The sequence below is a fragment of the Arachis hypogaea genome, chromosome 8 (assembly GCF_003086295.3).
Source record: "Arachis hypogaea cultivar Tifrunner chromosome 8, arahy.Tifrunner.gnm2.J5K5, whole genome shotgun sequence".
NCBI classification, from domain to species: Eukaryota; Viridiplantae; Streptophyta; class Magnoliopsida; order Fabales; family Fabaceae; genus Arachis; species Arachis hypogaea.
Window position 1 is genome coordinate 12,101,237 of NC_092043.1, and position 11,697 is coordinate 12,112,933.

Below are 11,697 nucleotides of genomic sequence, written 5' to 3' on the forward strand. Positions count from 1 at the left end.
AGAGAAAGCACAAAGTTCTCATAGCTACCCTAAGTTAGCAGAGTTTTCCTCCTTTAATGGGTTTCATTTTATTTTTTTTTCTTTAGTTTTATCTGTCTGAGTCTCATGGTAAAAGACAAACAAAGTGAGGTTTGTAAGAAAAAGCCAGTAAAAGGAAAAAGACAATGAGCAAAATTAAAGAAAAAGCCATAGATGTCTAAGAGTTCCTTTATGCATTTGTATGTTGTGTTTCATGATCCTGTGGTAATTTCCTTACAAGTTGGATTAGCACTTTACAGTTGAAAGGTTGGTAGGTGTCCAAGTTAAATTCAGATTTGGAGATAGAATCTAGATTTGTCTCAGATAGGAATGGGTAGTTCCTAGGAAAGAATTGGTGTATGTAATCTGATGATCATTATAATGAAATTCCGTTACAGTTGTGATGAAGACTGGATGTAGGCTGCATTGCACTTAACAGCTGAACCAGGATATTTTTGGGTGTGAATATCTCTTTCTCTTCTACTCCTATTCTGTTTCTGTTATGAATGAGACAAAACTGAAAAATATCCCCTAACCAGTTATAAGATAAAAAGAAAATATCTCTTGACTTGTTATGAGACAAAAATAGAAATATCTCTCAAAAGTTTTTGAAAAAACAGTAATTAATACTCATAAAAAAAGAGACTAAAATTCAACCCCTTCTCTTAGCCACTGATTACCATCACTTTTTATTTAAAGGAATAATGTTTTTTCTTGTTTAATTTTATCTTTTTTTTTTCACATGTGTTCAACTTAGTCTCTTTATATATTAATTTTCAATTTATTATAATTGGTTTCACAATATTTATTCTATTATATTTGTAGCTATTGTGTATATTGTATGAGAAGATGACAAAATCTTATATTTGTGTAGTGGTTTCAAGGCATGATTAGATCGCTTTCTTTAGAGAGATATTTGTCCCCACACTTAGTTGCTATAGGGTTGATGACAATACTCTCCCAGGATACAATGAAACCTAAGAATTTCTTAATTAGCAATAGTAAGAAATTCTCAACTCTCTTGAACAAAGAAAATCTCTTAATAGTAGTGTAAATTGTATGCTTAGTACTTCATGTATGAAATAGTGGACAAGGACTTATTTATACATATTGCACGTAGCAATTATGATTAGTTACGTATACAAATGGTTGTGTCATTTCTATTGCCAATAGATACAATGTTTTGAACATATACAACTCTTAAAGAGTTTTGTCCCTTTAGCCAATAGACATAATGTTTTGAACATACACAATCCTTAAAAGGTTGTGTCCCTTCAACCAAATGGTACAAAACGGTTAGTAACCGTTTATTTATATTAATAATATTAATAATATTAATAATATTAATTAATCAAATTTGTAAATACCCTTCAATCCCCCACTATTTACAAAATTTAAATGTCATACAAGTATATGCATAAAGAATGTGTCACTAAGATTAAACATTCTTTTAGTGTAAATTTTAAAGTTCTAACGAAGTAATAGGTGTCTAATCGATTAAACCTATACTCCATATGCTAGTACCAAAAATCACACACATTACTTATACCCTCCAAGTTCAAGAGTTTACAATTTTAAGCACTTATATGGCCTTGTGCTCATCATGGTTTCATGAATATTTACGAGAATAAAACCTCTAAAATTCTCGATTAGAGCGGCACCACTCTTATATTCATATAGGTGGAATCTTTTGATAGATAATATTATCATTCCATTAAGAGTTTAAACTCACCCTCCTAATTTATTGTAAATAGCACTAAATCCTATACCTTAGTGCTCCAATTGCTAAATAACTTGTTATTACCCATTAAACCTTGAAACTAGTGGTCTACTAGAATAAGGTTGGGTTCCCATCATTTAGCAATAATAGGTTTTAATCCCATTTTAGCAGCAGTTTCTTTGATTTTATCCCTTGACAAACCTTTAGTCAAATGGTCTGCTAAATTTTCTTGAGATCTTACATAAGTGATGGTAATTACACCATCATCTATTAGTTGCCTCACAAATTCATGTCTCAAACTTATATGTCTAGACTTTCCATTATAAACCTTATTATATGCTCGAGACATGGTTGATTCACTATCACAGAAGATTGAAATGGCTGTCGTCTGCTGTGGCCACAGCTTTATATCATATAACAAATTTCTTAACCATTCCGCTTCTTTACCTGCGGCTGATAAAGCTACAAACTCAGCTTCCATAGTAGAATGTGTAATACATGTTTGTTTCTTTGAGGCCCAACTTATTGCTCCACCACCTATGGTGAAAATCCACCCTGAAGTGGATTTGTTATCACTAAGATTTGTAATCCAACTTGCGTCGGAATAACCTTCTAAAACTGCGGGATAATCACTATAATGTAATCCCAAGTTTATGATTTTCTTGAGATAACCAAGAACTCTTATTATAGCTTTCCAATGTTGATTGCTAGGCTTTCCTGTAAACCTTGATAGTTTGCACACAGCAAATGCTATATCAGGTCTAGTACAATGCATTGCATACATTAAACTTCCTATAGCACTAGCATATTCTAATTGTGCTATAGGTCTTCCCATGTTTCCTTCTAATTTAAGATTAGGATCATACAACGTATTGGATTCTTTAATTGTGAGATGATTAAACTTTTCCAATACCTTTTTAATATAATGAGATTGACTTAAAGTAAAGCCAACTTCATTCTTATGCACCTTTATGCCTAATATTGTATCAACTTCATTCAAATCCTTCATCTTGAATTTAGAAGTTAGATACTCCTTCGTTATACGAATTCCTTCTAAATTTGTTCCGATGATTAACATATCATCAACATATAAACAAATGATTACTCCATAATCTTTAGTAAATTTTGAGTAAATACATTTATCCGCACTATTATGTGAGAAGCCATTTGATAACACCACTGAATCAAACTTCTCATGCCATTGTTTAGGCGCTTGTTTTAGCCCATACAAAGACTTAATTAATTTGAAAACTTTCTTTTCATTTTCGGGTAGCACATAGCTTTTCGGTTGCTCCATATATATTTCTTGTGAAACATTAGTATCATTTTGGGGATATTCTAAATTAGAAGTTGAATAATTGATAAATTTATTTTCAATAAATTCTATCTCTCTTGATTCAACAACTACATTAGACACTAAGTCTAATATAATATTTATATGCTTTAGAATTTTAAGCATATCCTATAAAAGTGCCTTTTATGCCTCTTGGCCCCAATTTAGTTCTCTTTTGATAAGGAACTCAATAAAAGGCTAAACACCCCCACACTTTAAGATAATATAAATTAGGTTTCCTTTCTTTCCAAATTTCATAAGGAGAAACCTTTCTATGTCTTGATGATATCCTATTATGGATATGACATGATGTCAATAATGTTTCACCCTACAAATTGTAAGGCAATTTTGCATTTAGTAACATTGAATTAACCATATCCACTAAGGTACGGTTTTCCTTTCCGCCAAACCATTTTTGTTGCGGAATATATGGAGCGGAAGATTCATGCACAATACCATGTAATTCACAAAAGTGATCAAAATCATTAGAAAAATATTCTTCACCTTGTAATGATTCAAGGATCACCACTTGTAGATCACGAAGTCTACTTACAAGGATTTGTAATTCATGAATTTGATCAATAATATCATTTATAATAAATTTAAAATATTTCATCATAGTAAACTTATCTGTTCCTTGTCGTTTAGTATTGTACTTTTCTTCCAAATATTTCCAAATCTCCAATGGTGATTGAATTAACATATGACCTCGACATACAATAGTATCTGCATCATGTTTCTTCTTCAATTCAACAATCTTTTCTTCCTCTTCCATTGTGGAACTTCCAGCAGCATTGGCAATTGGTGGAGTTTTTCGGTCAATCACATATGCAAGATTGAGAACCGAAAGAAGGAACATCATCTTGTCCTTCCAATGGTTGAAGTTTATTCCATCAAAGCGATCTAACTTGACAAACTCTTGATTCATGACCTTGAACGTGGTGTTTTGATCTTGTGCCATCTTCAAGAAATATCTCTCTAAAATTGTTGTGTATATTGTATGAGAAATGACAAAATCTTATATTTGTGTAGTGGTTTCAAGGCACGATTAGATCGCTTTCTTTAGAGAGATATTTGTCCCCACACTTAGTTGCTATAGGGTTGATGACAATACTCTCCCAGGATACAATGAAACCTAAGAATTTCTTAATTAGCAATAGTAAGAAATTCTCAACTCTCTTGAACAAAAAAAAATCTCTTAATAGTAGTGTAAATTGTACGCTTAGTACTTCATGTATGAAATAGTGGACAAGGACTTATTTATACATATTGCACGTAGCAATTATGATTAGTTACGTATACAAATGGTTGTGTCATTTCTATTGCCAATAGATACAATGTTTTGAACATATACAACTCTTAAAGAGTTGTGTCCCTTTAGCCAATAGACATAATGTTTTGAACATACACAATCCTTAAAAGGTTGTGTCCCTTCAACCAAATGGTACAAAACGGTTAGTAACCGTTTATTTATATTAATAATATTAATAATATTAATTAATCAAATTTGTAAATACCCTTCGGTAGCTTTATTAGTCATCTTACAAATTAATCCAATTAATTAATTAATATAATTAATTATAGATAATTTCTTTTTTATGTAAGATAATTGTAATTGATATAACTCATATGCTATTTTTTTTAAATAAATAATTGAAAAAAATAGGTCTCAAGCCTCTGTATAAAGTAGAATAAAATACATAAACTGAACATATATAAATCTAGGAATTGCAAAATTTTATTAACAATTGTTCATCCAAAGTTACTATTTATAAGATAATATTAACAATATATTGAAATAAATTAGAAACGTAAAACTCAATTTATAATGAGTGTCTATTTTAAAATAATTATTAATTTTTTATTTTTTTATTTATTAATAATTTAAATAATAAAATAATACCTTATAATTTATTTCATTGTTTATTTTAAGTAATTACTAATATTTAATTTTTAAATTATTTTCTTATCTTATTTATTATTCACGTATTTCACCAATTATATTAATAACCAAATAAATTAAATTAGCCACGGTAATTACATATAACTTTTTCAACATAACTTCGACTAATCAACATAACTTTTTCAATTTGGGATTAACTTATATTTAATTTAGTATTATTTTTGTAAAAAAATTATTTCACCCTATTTTAAATTATATAATTTATGTTTCAAAACTTTTGATAGAATTTTTCCATTTTTGTTTTATTTATATTTTTATCTTAAAAGAATGTAATTTTACATCATTATACATATCTAATATATATCACTGAATTTATAGTATGCATGCTTTAATTGGTTTAGTGTTATAATAAATTATAATTCCAAATATAGATAAATTAGGAGATATATGCCTAGAAAAATTGATTAAAAATAAAACGTAATATAATATTTAAGATGAATTGGTGATGATCATAAACTAAAACAAAATGCCGTATTATTAATAATACAAATGAAGAGGCATTTTGATATGCTTAGTGCAAAAGCAAAATATAAAACCACAATATTAAGTAGACACATTTAGACAAGAAAAAACAAATAGAAAATAATAAAATATGAAAGAAATGTTACCTATAAATTACAACATTTAGAATAATGGATGCAGAAGTAGATCTAAGATTAAAAAGTCAAAATAACAACAAAATTTAATCAAAGTGTAAAGAATCAAAAACAAATTAAAGCAAGATAAGTTCTTATTAGAAAGCAATTCAAGGGTGACAATTATGAAGAAAAAATTATTAATTAAATTTTACAAAAGGACACTGCAAAAAAATTAAAACATTAGTAAACAAATACAAAAATCTTTAAGAAATGTTAATCATACATAAGATGAAAATTTAATATAAAACAAAATCAAGATGAGCTCAATTTGGCAGTAGTAGAGATAGCAAGAAACAAAAATGAAAGAGATATATAATCCCTATTAAGTACTTATCAAAGTTGTGAAGAGGTAGAAATAAAATGAGTAAATGACATATATAATCATACTTTTATCAATTATCTAATTAATACCAAATAAGTTAAATTGAATAATCTTATCTTATATATCAATTATATTACCAATCATTATATTAGTACCAAATAAATAAAATTATACTAAATTAAGTACTTGATATAATTAGTTATAATTGAATTAATTTAATGAATTAGAAATATGAATTGAAAAATTTTAGCTACAAAATTTAAATGTTCTTATTTTTAAACTGCATAATTTAATAATTTTCTCATTTTCTCTATTATTTTTAATTAAATTTATTTAATTTTATCAATTTTTTTCATATTTTTTATTGACTTTAACTAATTATATTATCTGCCAATGAATTATAACTCAAATGACATAATCTTTTCATACTCACTTAAGAGGTCATGAATTAGTCTTTCTAATATACAACTAATTATATTATCTAAACTAACTAATTTTATTAAGAGATTGACTTCTTCTGTTTCTATAATTTATTAAAAAAAATTTTGATTAATAATAAAAATATTTAATATATAACTGATATTCAAATAATTAAGGCTACTTATCTGTTAGAAGTAGTTTAACTTTACACATTATAGAGTATGACAAAGTTTTAACACATGACATTGAATCAAAATAAAGAATTTTTAAATAAAAATCAACTTTTTTGTTGAGTCCAATAACAACATATGCAAGCTTTTTTGTTGTTGTTGTTTTTTTTTTTTTTTTTGCATAAATCAATCATAATGTATAAGCTCAATTTCATAATCACATTTATTGTAATTTCAAAACATGGTTAAACAAATAAAAATTAGAACTAAAAAAAAAGAAAACTTCAAAAAAAACTATTTTTTATTTCTACAATAAATTGAAATACTACAATATGCAAAAGTTTAAAAGATAAATATCTTATTCTATTACTAAAAAATTAGGTTAATAGTCAAATTCGTCCCTAAAAGATCACTCATTCTTCAAAGTAGTCCTCAAATAACTTTTTTAGTCATATTAGTTCTTGAAAAATAAAACATAAGTCAAATTGATCATTCCGTTAGTTAAATGATGACGTGTTACGTTAAGTACCACGTGATATGATGACGTGGTAGGTTAATGCCACGTGTCACAAGATTGATTGGTTGACGTGTTAGGTCAGTGTAAAAAAGTTATTTATAATCAAAATAGTCCCTAAAAATTCAAATGTAAGTAATTTTCATTCCTAAAAATTTAAAAATTAATTAAATTAATTCTTATATATATTTTTTATTTTTTCTTCGTAATATTAAAATTAAAATATTTTTTATAGTACTAATTTTAATATTATTTTTAACACCTTAATAAACAAAATTCTCTTTATATAAAATAATAAAAATAATTAAATTATTATAAAGTTATTTTGTCATTTGTATTTTAAAATTTTACATTTTGAAATTATAATTTTTTACAATAAATTTTTTTATTTAAACAAGTTTATCAAATTATTTTTAATTATATATTTAAATTTTAATATTTTAAATCTCATTAAATAATATAGTAGTTATTATTTTAAAATTTGAATCTTTTAAATTTTTAAAATTATATTTTTATTGTTGTCTAATTTATATAGTAGAAATCAATAATTGAAAAATTAATTTGTGGGATAACTTGTTGAATTTTAATATTTTAATATAGTTCTTTTAAAATAACTACTATATTTATTTAGTGAAATCCAAAATATTAAAACTTTTAGTATATAACTAGTTTTAATATTTTAGATTTCACTAAAAAAATATAGTAGTTATTTTAAATGTTTCAATCTTTTAGATCTCATTAAAAACGATCCATATCATTTATTTAAATATTAATCATATCACATAATTAAAAAATTAAATTACAATAATAAATTAAGTTTAATATATTAATAACAAAATTTTAAAGCTATAGATAATATCATAATAGATTATTTATAGTTGATTTAGTTTAATCAATAAAATAAAATAAAATTTAAAAATATCTTTAAAAAAAAGTTGTCAGTTTATAAGTAAATGATTGAAATTTAATTTGGTATATGTGAATCAATTAAATCAATTAGTATGATATATGAATTAATCAAATCAATTAGTTATATAATTTATTTGTTATAATTAAGATAATTAAAAAAATAAATTAAAAAATATTTTCAAAAACATATCGTGTTAATTCTATATTAAATGCAAAAATTCAATTTTAATAATATATAATAAATAATAAATAGATAATAGATAACAGACGGATAAATAATAGATACATTCAAACTAAACTCTTGAAGAGCAAAAATAGTAAATTTAAATTAGTTTAATACATTCTAAAACTTTATTGATTTTCCTTTTGATTCCTTAACAACAAAATACCCCAAAACATTACACATATAAATGGTATGACGTAAACCCTTATCTACCAAATTAAAATAAGATAGGTTTGTAAATTTGTTTATATAGAATTTACGTGTGTGGAAGAAACATTTTCCAATCCTACTCAGCCACCCCCTTGAATATTAAATAAATAGCCAATTCAGGTCGAACAAATCAACAATTCATGGAATTGTTTTTCATTAATTACTTGACTCCCAAGTCACCATTTCTTGCAACACACGCAAACCTACTAAGCTACTACTACTTATATATAAATATTTCCACCATCTTATCTTAATAATTCGTTCTCAACAAAAACTTAAATAATCTCTTGCTTTGATTTACCTTGTTTTATTTTCCTAGCTAGACACAAGACGTGTCTATGGCAGGGTTTGATCTCACCGAAGCTTACGTGATGCGCAAGTTACATAAGGAGAAGAAAGAAGATAAAGAAAAAGAAGGTACCAAGAATATCGCTTCCCATGCCGAATCGTTGTGGTTCGGATGTGGTTGTTTCTCCATTAAGCATAGCGGCGGAGGGCGAAAACATGGTGCTGTAATAGATTTTAACATAGATCATTCGTAAGAATACACATACTTTAAAGTTTTGGGTTGGTTTATGTGTGGCTATGACTCCTCTCTTCTATAGTGTTTTGATTAAATTTTAGTGTATGAATCACTAAATATATTATGCATTGTTTCTATTTCTTTGTAAATTGTAAGGTTTAAAGAAGAGTATATACTCTTAAATGCTGGGGTATTATGTATAAATTGCTCAAGAAAAAGTGCGTAAGAGTAGGAAACCAGGACTCGTAGCAATTAGCAAAGGTGTTAGGTATGAAGAGAGCAAAATGCAGAGAAAAATAATATATTTCTTCTAAGTGATATTTAATTTAATCTTTCAAATCTTCAGCCTTGTTATTATTGTTAGTCGATTAATAGGCACTTTAATTTTCTAAATATGCTTATTTATCTATTATTTTTCATATTAATTTATGAGTTTAATTTTAATGTACTTACAGCGTGAAACGTTTTACACAGTTGTGCAATCACAACTGTTTTTTTGGATGACTATTTACGCGATCAATATAAAAAGTAGTTATTTTTGCTAATGTAGCGTTAGTTATGCAATTGGATAAACGTGTAAAACGGTTTTACCTGACAGTATATTAAAATTAATCTCATTAATTTATTATCTGTAAAATGATAATAAAAATAAGTATATAACATTAACTAAGATGACAAGTTTTTTTTTTTTTTTTTGTAATACATTATCTTAAATTCAGGTATTAGAAATAGAAAATATATTTTATGTTATTTAATTAAAAAGAATTAGACATACACCAAACTTGCTATTTCCTTTGTTTACATGAAAAAATAAATATTAGTAGAATATTTCTCAGTAGTCCTATATATAATCTTCTAAACATTTTTTTCTAATCTTGAGGAAGTATGTTCTGAGCTTTGGTTTCTGCAATCATATGAGCCAATTTGTTTAGATCTCTTGGAGTTCAGGTAAATTCACTTTGGTTCAGCTCTATTTTAATTTTTCTAATGTCTTCCAGGATAGAATTTATTTTCCAAAGGTCTCCTCCAGAACTTTTAAAGCCTCAACCAGAATTAAATTTAAGATTATTCTGTTGATATCCAGTTTTTTGGCTAATATCATTACTTCTCTTTTAATGTTCTTGCTTCTGCCACTAAACAGGATCCTAATTTGAATTTTGAGGCAATACCTCCCCTGAAGTTACCTAAACTATCCCTGATGATGGCTGCTGCTGTTCTTGTTTTAGCTGTACACTGTAGTCTGGACTGTTGGCATTAATGAGATTTATAGAATTCTACTTCCTGTAATGTTACATTAGGCTCTTTTTGTTTAAAGAGACAAAACACTAAGACAGAGATATTGAGACACAAAATCGTGTTTGATAGAGGAGATATGGATAGAGACAATATATTTAGAGATACTGAATTAGTGTATTTTCTGTCTATTATGACAGAAAGGACACAGAAATACTAACAAGAGATACAACTTATTTTTTATTTTTTTTCTTTTATTATTTTTGTTAATTTTTTATAATTATATTTTTTATTATTATACTTTTCATTTCAAATTTTTTGAATGAAAAAAATAAAAATAAATTAGATTTTTATAATTTGTTCTAATTTATTACCAAATAAAATATAAAAACACAAAATTTTATATATCTGTCTTTTATATTTTATTTTCAATGTCTTATCCTATTTTCAAAAACAAACACAACCTTAATAGTAATTGTTGAGAGAGGATTTGGTTGTATTTGTTGGAATATTACTGTGTTCAGAATTTTCAAATTGCCATATTACTCCACGTCTCCACCATTTCCTCTCTTGGATCTTTCTTGATGCTTTGGAGAATGTCTAGAAGCCATTTTCATAGAAATGTAACTTTTTCTTTTGTTGGGATGCATTGCATTTGAGAATGGATCCAAACTGTACTAGTTTATCTTTGTTTTTATTTTATTTTTCATGGTATTTTTTAACTTAACAGACAAAAAACTAATTTTTGCGGATTAAGACTCCATTTAAAGATTTATGGCTGACCAATGAATTATTGCATGCATAAGGTGAGAATGGATCCAAACTGCTCTAATCCATCTTGAAAGATGAGTTATAACTCCTTGTTTTTGTTTTTTTATTTTATTTTATTTTTTGGATGAATTGTTTTGTTTCCATTTGGTCAGCACAAATATGGTTTCTCTCAATTATAAGCCCAATATTGAGGCCAATTTATATTAATGTATAACCCAATCAGCTAGTCGATCCAAAGAGAGAACAGTAAGGACCTCTCAAACCAAAAACATTTAACAATGGTATAGATCTCGACCAAAAATAAATAACGGAACTTCAGGGAGTGATTCTCTGAGAAATTATTATTCTCTATAGTTAATTAATTTTTTTTGGTATTTTATAGTTAATTAATTTACATAATCACTTTACTAGCATAGAAATTTAATTTATACGTAGACATGTGTATACGTAGAAATATATTAGTATTATTAAGGGTAAAGCTGAGAAAAGAAAAATGGTTAAGTTAGTTTGGATTGCTGTTATAACAGATATATTATTTTAAAAAAAGTTGTTAGGATTCTGTTATTCTCTCGCTCTCACGATATAAATAACAATTACAAATGAATGAATCACATTCTATTTTCCATTACTCGAGTATTCTTCTCTTACTCTTTTACTTTTAACCTCTTATCTTCATTCTTGATCTATGAATCAAAAATTTAATTTTTTTCTTCTACCTCAAACCATAATA

At 26.3% G+C, this 11,697-nt stretch overlaps 1 long non-coding RNA gene across 1 annotated transcript; it reads left to right on the forward strand.

Annotated features, from left to right (window-relative positions):
- The first annotated feature begins 8,594 nt into the window (after window positions 1-8,594).
- On the forward strand, window positions 8,595-10,439 carry LOC140174799 (uncharacterized). Its single transcript, XR_011864538.1, has 2 exons — window positions 8,595-9,911; window positions 10,105-10,439. It is a non-coding gene; the product is annotated as an uncharacterized lncRNA (long non-coding RNA).
- Window positions 10,440-11,697: the final 1,258 nt, after the last annotated feature.